Raw genomic sequence first — 14,915 nt, 5'->3', positions numbered from 1 at the left:
AGACAACGGGGGCTGGGGCTGTGAGGAACTGCAGGCTCTGCTCCAAGGCATTCAAATTCAATTTAAAAAAAACATTGGGCCAGACAAACAAAACTTATCTATGGCCTGAGTGAGTGGGTGAGGCCTCTAGATGGTTAAGTTTTCTGCCTAAATGAATGGTCTTCCGTATCCCCTGACAACCAAGATGTCTGTTGGATGCAGATCTCCAGAAACAGACTTCAAGCTATGAACCACTGTCTGCAAAGTGGTCCTGAGCAGGTCTTTGCTCCAACACTTCCAGAGATGGGGTGATCCTTACTTCCCCAGACAGCCTTGAATGGGGCCTGCTTACCCATACCATTAGAGCCACTTACCACACCTGCCTGTTGTAGACCACTTATTGGGGTGGGGTGCCCAGGTAGGGGCATATCTTTTATTTTGCAAACTGTTTTTAAGTGTGGAAATATTTTCTTTATTATAAATAAAATACAAGCTCACTGTGGAAACACTGGAAAATATGGAAAAGCAAAAGTTAGAATAGAAAAAATATCCATACCTCCCTTAAGCACCTCCCCTACCCCTTCCCCAACGCCCACCCCCCCCCCATTCAGATAAAAGCATTGTTGACACCTTGGTGCATATCCAGACTCCAAGTCCTTTTTTTAAATAAGTAAAGCTCTAGTCTTCTTTCTGGCTCCATAACCTGTAAACCCAGCGAGGAGATGCTTCACGCAGCGCTCACACCACGTTGCTTCTCTGGCTGTGGAAAGGGATTGCACCACGCCAGCCGCACGCTCTCACCAGACCTGGGTTTCAACACACAGGTCTGACCTGCGTAGGCCTTTAGCCCCCCAACCTCCTTGAGGGCAGGCACTAGAACCTATCTTATCCTCAGGGACTCTCTAGCACCAGGCTCACAGCAAGTGCTCAATATAAGTGTTTCTAAATACACACCCCTGCCCCGCCCCGCTCCCTCCACAACCAACACACCTGCCTCAGCCGCTACAGCCCGGAGCAAAAAGGAAACACAACCAAAGCCTGGAGAGAGAGCACGCCTCGCCGTCTCCTAGGTAACCAGGTCCTAGGCTGGGGAGGGCCCACGCATGCGCACGCTCACCCTTCCTTCCCGTAACCTCCAGCAGAAAGCAACCCGAAAGACTGCCAGAAGCCGAGCGCGCATGTGTAGTTACACCAACACCCCGACCGCCTCCGCCTTCTGTTGATCCGTCAGCCCAGCAATCTCTTCTCTATAAACACTGTCCGGAAATAGTGCCCATTCCTGGAAACGAGGCCTCGTTAACCAATCGTTGCTTGGGGCAGTAGGACAGAACTGGCTGGGACGCGCTGTCTCATTGGTTAGCTTGGAGGAGTGGGCGGAGCCAAGGGTCTAGGTGAGGCCGAAGCAAGGAGGCGCGAAGCAAGGCAAATTTGCTGCCGCCGGCGGAGGCGTGGCGCCGGGGGTGGCCGGGAAGGCGGTGAGGGGGCGGGGCCCGAGGCGGGGCGGGGCGACCGTGTGCCCTGAGAGCAGCGGTCGGCGACCGGCGGCGGGAGATCGTGGACGAGGGGAGCGCGACACTCGCTGGTGGGGGAGATCGGCGCTCGGCCGGTAGGTGACTGGAGCGAGTCCCGGGGCGAGGGGCAGAGGGTATGAGTCGCTTCTCAACCCGGGACCGGGCTGCGGCCTGGCCCGCCGCCCCGGAATGGTGGGGGTCGGCGAGGCGGCCGGGGGACCCACTCGCGCGCGGGCCCTCGGCCCTGGCGGCCGGCCGCCGGCGCTCCCTCACGCACGCTGCCAGGGCCACGGTCTCACGCCGTGCTCAACCAGCACACCCGCAGGCCACACGCTCGCCCGAAGCGCGCGCAGGGACGCCTTGCTTCCCCTTCTCCAACATCCTTGTTCCTCCGCGCCAAGCTGCCCCACCGCCAGGCCTCCCCCTCCTGCTCTGTTCCCTGGATGCCCCCCAGGATGAGGGCTCACCTCGGCACCGGGCGGAAGGTGCCTAACGCCCAGGTGCTCCTGGTCCGTGAGCCCTCCCACCTGTCCGGGCAGTGAAAACCTCAGGCCTTTCCTGGGAAGTTCTGGGGTCACACCCCGAGCCTGGGAGAAGAGGCAGAACCTGCCCTTGGCACCCAGCGGGGCAGTGCAGGCTACTCGCAGCATCCTCTTTCTCTCCCTGACTCCTCTGGTATTCTTCTGTCCACTCCACTCAGGACTTTTTATCTGTCAGCTCAGATAAAATATCCCGTCTTGGAAGCCCATCGTGGCCCTGGCAGCCTGCAGCCACCGGGCACCAGGCAGGAGGCCACTTGTAAACTACAGAGAGTCCCACCTGCCCGGGAACCTCCTCGGTGCTGGGTAACTTCAGAAAAAGCCGTTTTTTCCTAATTGAAGTTAAAATATTGCTCTCGGTCCTAAGGGTGGACTAGGGGATGAATGGAGAAAAGAGACAGAAATCAGTGGTGTAAATGGTAAAATTATTATTTTTTAACTGGGGGACAGTGAGTACCTGTCCCTTGATTAAGAACTTGAAAAGCAAATGAAGTTTAATGATGAGAGGTGGGGCCTAATACAAAATAGAAGTCTGAAGTTTATTCCAGGAAAAATGTTGAAAACCCCTTGACTAGAAACGTGGTCTTTCTGAAAGATTAGAGGGAGATAGTATCTTAACATTAGTGATGTGTTTTTTACTTAGTATCTTCATGCCTGTAACCTCTTTTTTCCTTCAGATATCTGTGTGATAAGATAGTTAGTATTGTCCTGCTTTAGAGGTGAGGCACCTGAGGCAGGTGAAGACTTGAACCTGGGCCACTGGAGTCTTTCCCAGGCTCCTTCTCCTGGACCAGGACCACATTATGGGACTTAAGATGCAGGACAGAGGGAGAAGTGTTTGCTGGGGTATTTATGCTTTTAACATGAGAGAACAGGTGCTTGTCTTACAAAGTGTTTGGATTTACTCTTGGTGTTTTTTAAGTGATGTCAAAGTCAGTTCCTTTGGTGCAGCAATGCCAGACATCTGAGATTTTCAGACACCTTGAGGACATCCTCGTTTATTTTGAAGGGTGTGGTGAACTTCTCAGAAGGCCTCAAAGTAAAAGTACTAGTCTCTGACTTTAATTTTAGAAATATATACCCAGGTATATGTTCCAGCACTTTTGTGAAATCAGACAGCAGTAAGCCACCAAGCTTTAGGTCACCTTCTGATCGTTTTCAAAGTATAAGGAGCAGTTAGTTCTGAAGGGGGTTTTTTGCCCCTGGTATTGTCAGTTAGAGTTTGTGGGAGCGGCACCACAGAGACCCTGCCAAATGAGCCTTCATCTATTAAACAAAAATGTCTGGTTGGCCATTTCGCCTCAACAGACGGAGGTTTGGTTCCTCATTTTGGTTCTCCTGTTGAACACTGACTCCATTGTGATCTGCTTGGAGTGTTTGTATATCACTCAATGTTGAGAAGCAGGCCTGCCCTGATTGGCTGTCCAACTCCAGGCAGCTGGTGTGATTTTGTTTGGTGCGTGGTAACAGTTCATCCTGACCAGGGTCTGGTGAGAGATCTGTAGATATGTGAAAGAGGTAAAGCCCGATCCAGGGTTGTTTTCCTCATTGTTGGCACCCTCTTAAGAGTGTCCTATCACTTTGGCCTGCAAAGTCATTTTTAATTTCCTATTTTTTTTCCTGTCTCTATGGTCAGTACATGAGCTTTCCTAACAGGCCTGCCTGCCTTGATGAAGAGCTGAGAGATTCATGTTGGTTGCCTGACACGTTTTTTTCTGGGAGAGTAATTAAGAAATCTTAAAACCAAATTCAGTCCTAAATCAAAAGTGTAAGTCAGCTTGATACACACATAGGCAGCATCTTTTGTACCAATGGCTTCCATCATCTCAGAGGTGTTTTTTTTTTTCCTGGCAAAAGGTTAAAATGCAACTAAAATTCTGCTTTCATGATTAATAAGTCACTACCGCAGTTGTGTCTGATGCTTCCTGTTTGCCCCATTTTAGTATTTCAGTTAAACTGGAAACATCTGAGCCTTATGGGCACTTTTGATGGCACCAACGTGAAATTGGCGGGAAGGGGGACAGTTCCCTGTCAGTGGATTTAGGGAGCCTTAAGGATAAGCCAGCCTCTCTGGCCGCCGCACGCCTGAGATCCTTCAGCAGGGAAAGGAATGGGGGTTGAGCACCTTCAAGGGGTAGGTGAGCGTTTAGAGTGATGCACGTGTGAAGGCTTTGCATTTGCTTGGCGATGCTGACTGAAATGTTGAAAGCAGTAGATTAGAAATGCAAGGCCAAACATAGGGCAGATTGTGTGGTAGAACATTTCAGTTGAGCTGAGCGAGACACTGAAGTACGTTGGATTTGGGGTCTTCAGTTCTGGCCTTGTCTTACTGCCTGAGGGACAATGCAGAGGAAAGTCACTTTTTCTCAGCAGCCTGTGCTCCCTTCTTTGTACTCTATCAATAGTTTAAAAGATCCCCTTCCTGTGGTTGCCAAGGTGGGGGGGCGGGGTTGGATTGGGAGTTTGGGATGAGCAGATGCAAACTATTACATGCAGAATGGATGAACAACAAGGTCCTGCTGTATAGCACAGGGAACTGTATTCAATATCCTGTGATAAACCATAATAGAAAAGAATATAAAAAAGAATATATACATGTATAACTGAATCGCTTTTCTAGACACCAGAAATTAACACATTGTAAATCAACTATACTTCAGTTTAAAAAAAAAACAAAGATCCCCTTTCCCTTGCTATTTTATACCCTTTAATCTCTTATCCTCCTGATATAAATCCCTTGAAATTATATGGCATCCAGAGTAACGGTACTTAGTGGCTTTTTTCTGTATTTTCTCACAATACTCCCGTACAGAAAGGCAGGGACAAAGATCAGGAATGTGAGGCCTAGTGAGGAGAAATAAAGGGGATGAGATTACTCAGGAAATCGGTGTCATGCCTAGAAGCTAAACCCACGTTTCTTGATATTTAGTTCACTGCCTCTTCTACTAACTTACTCATGGAAGGGTAAGTTGTTTTCTTTTTTTTTTTTTTTTCCAAAACAGGTCAGTTTTGAATATAACTAAACCAGGGTAGCTACTTTATTTATCTATTTATGTTAACAAGTATTAATTAATAAGTGTTAACAATTATTAGTTGATATTGATTATCCATAATAATTATTAACAAAAGTCTAAAAGATGAATAGAGCATCCTCTGGGCGAGTCTGCTTATCCCCATTTTACAGATGCAGAAATTAAAGCAGAATGGTCAAGTGATTTGCCCGGAGCAGTAGAGCAAGTCCACGGCACCTTCTTATCCAACTTGGGGGTTTAGGCTGTCGGGTCAGGTCCAGGTCTGCCACTGTCTGCCTGTGTGACCTCAGGCAAATCACTTCACTTCTCTAAGCATTGGGTGCCTCATCTGTAAATACTTCGTGGTGTTGTTTTGAGTAGAAAAGAAGAGAAGGTATGTAAAGTGCAGAGCTCCGTGCCTGGCACAGAATAAGCTATAGGACACAATGGCTATAACTGCTGATGGTGGTTGTAGTAGTAATCGCAGTATTAGTAGTTGCCGATTACAACTTTGACTAGACCTGTTTTCTGTAAGATGACGTCAGGAAGGGTCACACTGCCTGATAAGGGCAGTCATTTTCTCAGCAGGACCTCCCGGGGGACATTTCTTCTGTCTAGAGGGTTTAGCTGTTAGGTTTTCCCTGTCTTACACTAAATACTGCCCTTACCACACTCCAAATGAATCTTAAAAAGCTCCGGCTCTGCCTGGTCAGAGTTGGCGAGCCTAACCCTTGGCCACCCTCGGCCCTCCCAGGCCTCTGAGCAAGAGGCAGAGCTGAGCCTTTCTAGGGCCATCCTGTGTCCCCCGTGCAGCAAAGTGGGTCCCAGCCTTAACTCTGGAGGGGAAAAAAAGGAAAACACTGTGTAGAATGTAAGTCAGCAAGGACTCATTCTTCTCTGTTTGGGAGACCAGGAGGGAAACCTGGGTTCTGTGGGGCAAGGTTCCCACCACCATGTGGCAGCCTCAGCTCACTACGCTTTGTCGCCTTATTGCCAGTCTGGGGGCCCTGGATCCGCAGTCAGGGACTTGCAGATTTCCCTTTAAATCACCCAAGAAAAAATCCAGTTTCACATTATATTTTAAATTCTTTTTTTTCCCCTTCTTAATACAAAACAAAAATACAGGCTCCCACCAGGCTGACGTTGCCTTTAAATAACATTTTGTTTTCCCTTGGGGAAGCTGCCTTCGTGGCCAAAGAGTCATTTCTAAAGTGAACTTAGTTTTTAGAAAAAATAGATTACCGGATGTCAAGCCTCGTGTGGAGCTCAGTTCAGATGAAAATGAAACCAGCAGATCTGGAGTGGCAGCTCCACACTTCACTTCAGGCTGGAGGCGAGAGGCAGAGTGTGTCTGGGCCCAGCTCGCTAACTGGTCAGCCCCACAGGGTGCATTTGATAGGCGCCTTAGTCATTTTCCAGGCAGCTTTGCTTAGGTGAGCAGAACACTTTCTCTGGAAGGTGAGTCACGCTTGCAGGGGTGTAGGTGACAGGCGATTTGTTCCCCAGCTCAGTCGCAGAGGAAGTCATGAACAAACCTTGTTGAGAAGCCCTCTGCCAAAGATCATGTTCGTTTCTGTCCAAGGGCTTTGGAGGCAGGGGTAAGGAAGCAAACCGAAGGCTCCCGGGGCTTGCGGACTGACAGAGAGATGGATCCCCCGGCAGGGGGTTCATGTGGACCCGGCACAGAGCCCAGATCAGCAGTGTCACTGCACTCTTGAGTCCGGCCACCTTGAGGGTGGAAAATGGCCCACTTCCAGTGAGAGTCAACAAAGAAGCATGAGGGGAGCTTTGGCTCTAGGGAGCTGGGAAACCCCTTGGCAAAAAGCAGAGAGATACATACCATACTTTGGTGTGAAAGGCCTTTTGGGGAACCCTTTTCTACCTGCCTTCCTTTTCGCCACCTGAGTTGGAGGCTCTGAAGAGCTCCAGTGATTAGGAAGGCTAGATTCAACCCTGGCTTTCAGGAAACTTTGGAATTTTGAGCCTGCCACACTTCTGGAGCCAGTGTTTGGACTCAGAAAGAAGCCGCAGGGCTTCCCTGGTGGCGCAGCGGTTTAGAATCCGCCTGCCAATGCAGGGAACACGGGTTCGAGCCCTGGTCTGGGAAGATCCCACACGCCACAGAGCAACTAAGCCTGTGTGCCACAACTACTGAGCCTGTGCTCTAGAGTCTGCGAGCCACAACTACTGAGCCCACGTGCCACAACTACTGAAACCCACACGCCTAGAGCCCGTGCTCCGCAACAAGAGAAGCCACCGCAATAAGAAGCCCACGCACCGCAACGAAGAGTAGCCTCCACTCGCCGCAACTAGAGAAAAGCCCACGCGCAGCAATGAAGACCCGACACAGCCAAAAATAAAATAAATAAATTTATTTAAAAAGAAAAGAAAGAAGCGGCAGAGGGAACTCCTGAGCCATCTCTTCCACCCGGTTTCTGGTTGCTGTGCCTTCTGACCCTCTTACCACTAAAGCCGTGACCAGGTATCCTTCAAGGCAGAGTTTGTTCAGACTCTGTGTTCTAGACCAGTGCAGTTAGTGTTGAACTTGACTGCTGAGGGTCAAGGACCTCTCTAAGCAATGTCCAGATCACCCCACCAGGTGGGCTTGACTTTATTGAAGCCACAGGGGAAGAGCTAGTATTACCTTGTTTCCTTTATCTGTTGCAGGCTCCCCTCCAGCCCCCGCTACCCACACCTCGTCCATCTGGACTAGCCAGCAGTCACTTTGGGTGGGCATGGCTAAGTGACCTTAGGCCTGAACCACTCTGTCAAGAAAGAGCTATTTGAGTTATAGCCTGGAAATGATCATAACCGTTTGCGTGCTCTGTTTTCCAAACAAGAAAACGGTGACCCCAAGAAGCTGAGTTGCCCAAGGCCACACGGCTAGTTAATTGTAGAATCTGAACTAAAGTCCAGGCCCTTTGCACTGTGCTGTGCTGCTCCTTGAACAAAAGAACTACTCCTGGAGTAGGAATTGTATTTTTTAACTAGCTCCTCCTTCATATCCACACCCAATCCCATCACTCCCGGCCTTTCTTCAAGCTTTGCCAGACCTGGGGAGGGTGGAGCCAAAGCGGCAGCTGCTCTAAGAAAAAATAAACAGAAAGCTATTTATTTGACACTCTCTTGTACCATGAGGTTCGTGTAACCAAAAGGAGGTGAAGGTTGATAAGAAAATACAATTCTGGGCAGGGTTACCCGGAAGTCTCAAAGGTTGCCTACACCTGTAGGTCACCGTCCTACGTCACCAGGCAGTATCTTACCCAAAGTGGGTCTTCAGCAGCTATGAATGATTGATTGTGAGGCTACAAACCCACTGGGCACCAAGAAGCTCCCCTGCATCTTTCTCCTGTTGTGTTACCTGTGGTGTGCAGTTAGCCAGAAGACCCAGGGTAGTTGGGTGTCATTCCCTCGGGATCCGTCCAGCTCCCCTCAGTGAAGAGGCCCTTTCTTGTGGGCAAAGCTTGATGTCACTTCTAGATGGTGGCCCCCATAAGTGCAAAGAGCTGTTGTATCTGACATCCACCACCCACCTTCTGCTGACTGCGACATTTCCTTTTATAAGCGCAGAATTAGTCCTGGTCAATACTAGGGATAGGTGGGAGGCTTGGGAGGAAGGGGGCTTTGCCAGCCTCAAATGAGGATGCTGTTGCCCATTAAGATTAGAAACGGAGGGACTTCCCTGGTGGCACAGTGGTTAAGAATCCTCCTGCCAACGCAGGAGACACGGGTTCGAGCCCTAGTCCGTGAGATCCCACATGCCGCAGAGCAACTAAGCCCGTGCACCACAACCACTGAGCCCGCGTGCCACAACTACTGAAGCCTACACGCCTAGAGCCCGTGCTCCGCAACAAGATAAGCCACCGCCATGAGAAGCCCTCCCACCGCAATGAAGAGTAGCCCCCGCTCACCACGACTAGAGAAAGCCCTCACGCAGCAATGAAGACCCAGCGCAGCCAAAAATAAAATTTTTTAAAAATAATAATAAAAATATAAATAAAGAGTCTGCCTTCCAGAGATCCTGTGCGAACATTCCCTGTCATACCACACGTCCCAAACCCTTTCCTCCCTTCCTAGGGGAGGACAAGAATGTGACCCTGTGTGGCAAGGGACACGTCCTCAAGCTGCTCACTCAGGCCAGTCCGTCAAAGGATATGTAGGGCAGCATCTGAAACGAGGCCGTGATCAGGGTGCCACTGCCAAAGGGCAGAGCTGGACTGTGTACTTCCTTCCATTTACCCCCATACGTTGGAAGCCTTCTGTGGAAAGCCAAGTTGTTTGGGTTTCTTGTTTATTCTGAAGTTCCTCAAGCTAGTTCCTCAATTTCAGGACCAGTCACCAATAACTACAATGAACTTGATACCTCTTCCCTTCCAAAGAGGCTGAGCCTGTCTTTCTCCATCTCCGAAAACGGGTAGACCCTGCTGGAAGCCAGTCCCACCTGTGAAAAGCAGAGTTACCAACCAACAGAGGAGGGAAGTGGTTGTGTTGCAGCAGGATTGACCATAGCCCGGGGAACTGCTCCTTGCTCAGAATCCAATCCGAAAAGTTAAATAAGGAGAAGTTTTTCACAAGCAGACCTTGCTTGCAGTGATGACCTAAAGGCTTGGCAAGATCCAGAAGTACATTTTGACTCACCAAAGAGAGCTGGTTGTGTTTGGCACGATTTTAGTGTTGAGGGCAGTTAATCGCACTCTAATCTTTGGAAAGTGATCGTTATTGAGTAGTACATGCTGCAGCCCCCACTTGATCAGAATATTCAGTTACACAAAAGACCCCAACCTACAGATTTCAGTGACCCTATGACATTTTTGTATATAACATACATTAAAAATTCCTTGCTGTGTATTGTAGAAAATGAAGTGGTTGAGGTTTTTCTCAATACTACCCCGCCCCCCATTCTCCTGCATAACTGCCTCTGTGGATCAGTGATACCCCAGTGGCATCTTTTCTGTATGCTATTGGCTCTCCTCATGCAAAGGATTTGAAAGTTGAATGAAAATGTCGTTGTAATACTTTTCTTTTAAAGTTTATACAATGCCCTATATCAGGGCCTGGAGACAAAGTAATAACCATATTTATGAATTTAGTAACTGATGCTCAAGGCTTTGCTATTAAAAACAAAAAACAGTAAAAGAGGCTCAAGAAGCCTGGAGCCAGGCTTTATAAAATGAATGGTGAATTTGAACTTTGTCCTACTGTTGGTCCCTGGGATGGGCCCAGCTGTGCTGGGCATGGGTGGGCTAAGGAGCACAGGCCTGCCACATGCTTGGAGTCTTTGATCCCCATTGCCATTTGGAAGTTGCTTTTTCCAAAACATAGGCTGGCTGTGTTTATGCTTCCTAATCGAGATGCTTTCTCCTGGGTCAGTCCCTGGGTTTCTCACTAACAAACCTTTGGCTTGTGGCAGCTTCTGCATTTGGGCCCCAATTTTTAAAGCTTGAATCGTTTGAAAATGGATTCAGTGTCATGGTTAAGAGTAGGGACTTTGACATAAAAGAGTCCCACGTGCAAATCCTGCTTCTACCACTTCCTTGCAGTGTGACCACGGGAAAATCACTTGACCTACTGAGCCTCAATTTATTCCTCCATGTAAGGGGAATGGTACTAGAGTTATTGTGAGGATTCAAGAAGTAATACACACGTAATACATAGCAAACATTGCCTAATGTACCTAATACATAGCAAACAATAATAGCTGTCATTATTATTTTTATTATTATTGACAACCAGCATGTAATCCTGTGTATACATATAGCAGCAGGTTGTTGAAAACACCCAAAGATGTCCACAGGACAACTGATTTCGGCTCTAGGTGCCGAGGAGTTCTGGGTCCTTGTTCGTTGTGCACTGGTGGGTCATTCTTGAGTCCATTCAGAGCTGAGGCACTGCCAGGAGAGAGAGGCTGGATGGCGTGTGCAGAATGCTCTGCAAAGAACAGCCCCCTCAGGAATTCCCTGGCGGTCCAGTGGTTAGGGCTCTGCGCTTCCACCGCAGGGGACACGGGTTCGAGCCCTGGTCAGGGAACTAAGATCCTGCATATGCAAGGCGAAGCCAAAAAAAAAAAACCAAACAAACAAAGAACACCCCTGTCACGGGTGGTCCTTTTCCTGCTGGCCGCTTCTGCCTCCCTGCTCGTGGGATGCTCCCCTCCTCCTTTGACAGTGCCTGTTCCAGACTTTTCTTCCAACACTAGGGCTGCTGGCTGGTGGGTTTCAGCTCTGCACAGGCGAGGACTGTCAAACAACTGGCACTTCCAGCCCCGGAAAGGACTGATCTTGTAACAGCTTCCCTCTCACCGGAGGTTCTGCTAATGTTTATAGAGCATCCCCTGTGTGCCAGGCACTCTGTTGGGCTTTTAAACATTGTTTCTTGTATTTAATTGTCCTGTAAAATCCTGTTACGTACGTTTGAGGATCCTTATTTTAACAGATGAGATACCTGAGTCTCAGCTTAAGTGACCTGCCCATGGTTACACACCAGAATGCTAAGACTAAGATTCAATCTCAGATCTTTTGATGCCAAGACCATCCTGTTAGGTCGCTGGATGGCCATCCCTCAGGATCGTTGAGTGCTATGTTGGAATAAATGACGTCCAGGGCCCTTCTGATCCCAAGGTCGTTTTGAGACTCCTTGATCATCTATTTATCCACCCACCCATTTGCACCGACTAGATTATAAGCACCTTGAGGGCAAGGATAGTCTTTCTGGCAAATAACTAGTGCAGTGTTTGGTAACCACCTGTCCTTAACTGATGGATGCTGCCTACTTCCCTGACACACAGAAGAAACAGGAGAGAAGAAAGGGCCACTAACCCACTAAGAAAAGGGTTACCCAGGAATTCTGATCCCAGCAATTTACCACCTAGAGTTACTTGTAAGAGTGCACAAAGAGGGAATTCCCTGGTGGTGCAGTGGTTAGGACTCTGCACTTTCACTGCCGAGGGCATGGGTTCAGTCCCTGGTCAGGGAACTAAGATGCCGCAAGCCGCGCGGCACGGCTGAAAAAAAAAAGAAAAAGAAAAGTGCACAAAGAAGTGAATAAAGGTGTTGTTTTGCAATATTACTTACAAGAATAAAAAATGGAAACAATTTGAAAATCCGTCCATAGAAGAAGAAGTGGGAAAATGATAGTACCTCTGTACCATAAAGTCTTATGGAACCATTAAAAAGAATGAGATAGATCTACATACACTGAAATGGAACGGTATTCATAATTTATTGTTAAGTGAACGAAGCAACGTGTAGAATATTATGTATGTGTAATCCTATGTTTGTTTTAAAAATAGTCCCAAACTCTATGTTCGTATATGTACAGTAATGGAACCAGAGGGGTTTACACCAAACCTGTTTCTAACATTGCAGGGAGAAGGGAATGGTGCAGGGATTTTTTTTTTTAAATATATACACTTTTTGTATTGTTTAATTTTTTATAATGAGCAAGTATTGTATTTGAAAACAAAATAAAGAATTTTTTTCTTTTTCTTTTTCTTTTTTTTTTAAAAAGCAGCATCAGATATACAAGGAAGCAGCATCAGATATACTAGCCTGAAACCCTTGCCTCTTTCAGGTTCCCCGGGTTGGGACCAGCCCTCAGATCCTACCCCTTGGCATCAGCAGCCACGGAGGGGCCAGTGGTTTTCTCTCAGGTCCAGTTCTGCTGTTTCCCACTCTTTATGGGGCCACTTGTGCCCACGAGCATGTCTTACCCAGCGTCTTCACCGCTGCATACACTTGTCATTGGATGGTTAGAAAGTAAAAGCAGGGAAGCACTGGCCATCAGAGTTGAGGACGGCTGGCTCAGCGATCGCTGAGCACCTTCCTGCTTCTTGAGTCACAACGGATGAAACTCACAGTTCCCCGGGGAAAACTAGAAAGAGTGAAATGAAAACCAAAACCAGGAGGAACAAGCTTACCCATCTCCAGCTTCTGTTTTAGCGGCCCTGCTGCCAGAACTCACTGAACAGCCCCCAAGGTTCTGGCAAGCTTTCCTGTGTGTGTGGTGTGTGTGGTGTGTGTGCGCGGGGTGAGGAAGCAGTCATCACGAATTTATGAAGCCCCAGTCACAGATGTGGACCAGACGCCTCCTAAATGCTCGTCCCATACCAAGAGACCTTATTTTAGTTATAGCTTGTTTTCACCATAAAAGTAATACCCCGCAGAGAACATCTCTGGAGGGAAATGTAAGAAACTGGTAATGGGGATCCCCTCAGAAGAACGTGGGAGCGGTGGGAAGGACTTATATTTCTCATTGTTTATCCTTTCTGTATTTTATTTTTACCACTTGGAAACATCTGTTGAAAATGAAGACTGGGAAAAGTAGTACTTGGTCACTGCAAAAGAAATGAAAACATTAGAAAAGTATAAAGAATATTACCACCAGCAAGGGAGAACCATTGCTGCATGTCTCTGCTAGGTGTCTGCATTTTTATAAGTGTTGATAAAATATACAGACCTGGGGCTTCCCTGGTGGCGGAGTGGTTGAGAATCCGCCTGCCGATGCAGGGGACACGGGTTCGTGCCCCGGTCTGGGAAGATCCCACATGCCGCGGAGCGGCTGGGCCCGTGAGCCACGGCCGCTGAGCCTGCGCGTCCGGAGCCTGTGCTCCGCCACGGGAGAGGCCACAACAGTGAGAGGCGCGCGTACCGGAAAAAAAAAAAAAAAATACAGACACATGCTAGGTAGGATCATACCTTAGATATAATTCTGTATCCTTTTTCTGTTAACATTGTATCCCATAAGCATTTTTCCATATAGTTAAATATTATTTGTAAGCATTTTTAATGGATGTACCATGACTTATTTAATAATTATCCTCCCCATGTAATTAGACATTTTTGTTTCAGTGTTTTACTATTATAAAAATACACTGAACATCTTTGTACATCTTTTCCCATATTTCTATCTGCTCCGTACCTCCTAGATTGCAATCATGGAGTTGTGCGCACAAGAAATGGCTATCTTCCCTTGGTGTATGATGATTTATCACATTTAGAGTTCTTTCACCTACATTATTTTATTTAACGAGTAAAGGGAGTGAGGGTGAGGAGGGTAAGGAGACCAGGTGCTATCAGCGGGGACTTCCTGGAGGTGGAAGGCCTGAGCTTCGCCTGGGAAGGACAAGCAGGATGTGCAGCACGGCCCACACAAGGATGAAGCACACACGGACACCTGTAGATCTGAGTAGCCAGCGGGGTGTGGAGAGATCAGACTGGCCAGAGCCAAACCCTGTGTTTAGGGAAACAGTGGTAAGACAGATTATGGACCACAGAGTTGGGACCAGGCCCGTAAGCAGTGCACAGCCAACAGATGTCTTTGAGCTTGAGGTTATCTTAAGGACATAATGACTTAAGATTAGCTTGGCCTCATTGTGAGATGGGAGGGGTCAGGGAGATGCTGGAAGTGGGTAAGGCCTGTGCTAATAGAATAGTGAGGTGACTTCGTGTCTTAAACCTTTGAAAGGGCCTGTAGACAGCAGTGTTCCTGTACATGTGGGGCTGGTTAACCTTTTTTTTTTTTTTAACATCTTTATTGGAGTATAATTGCTTTACAATGGTGTGTGAGTTTCTGCTGTATAGCAAAGTGAATCAGCTATACATATACATATATCCCCATATCTCCTCCCTCTTGCGTCTCCCTCCCACCCTCCCTATCCCACCCCTCTAGGTGGTCACAGAGCACCGAGCTGATCTCCCTGTGCTATGCGGCTGCTTCCCACTAGCTATATTTTACATTTGGTAATGTATATATGTCCATGCCACTCTCTCACTTTGTCCCAGCTTACCCTTCCCCCTCCCCATGTCCTCAAGTCCATTCTCTACATCTGTGTCTTTATTCCTGTCCTGCCCCTAGGTTCATCAGAACCATTTATTTTT

The 14,915-nt window shown here is 47.9% G+C and overlaps 1 protein-coding gene across 1 annotated transcript in view; it reads left to right on the top strand.

The window, feature by feature from the left end:
• Positions 1–1,351: 1,351 nt before the first annotated feature.
• Positions 1,352–14,915, top strand: part of MAP3K14 (mitogen-activated protein kinase kinase kinase 14) — a 44,942-nt gene continuing 31,378 nt past the window's right edge. The window contains exon 1 of the mRNA XM_024130461.3: positions 1,352–1,585. The gene's annotated coding sequence lies outside the window, so the exon portion shown is untranslated. The remainder of the gene's footprint in view (positions 1,586–14,915) is intronic.

The sequence above is a fragment of the Physeter macrocephalus genome, chromosome 14 (genome assembly GCF_002837175.3).
Source record: "Physeter macrocephalus isolate SW-GA chromosome 14, ASM283717v5, whole genome shotgun sequence".
NCBI classification, from domain to species: Eukaryota; Metazoa; Chordata; class Mammalia; order Artiodactyla; family Physeteridae; genus Physeter; species Physeter macrocephalus.
This window is presented reverse-complemented; position numbering and strand designations above follow the sequence as displayed.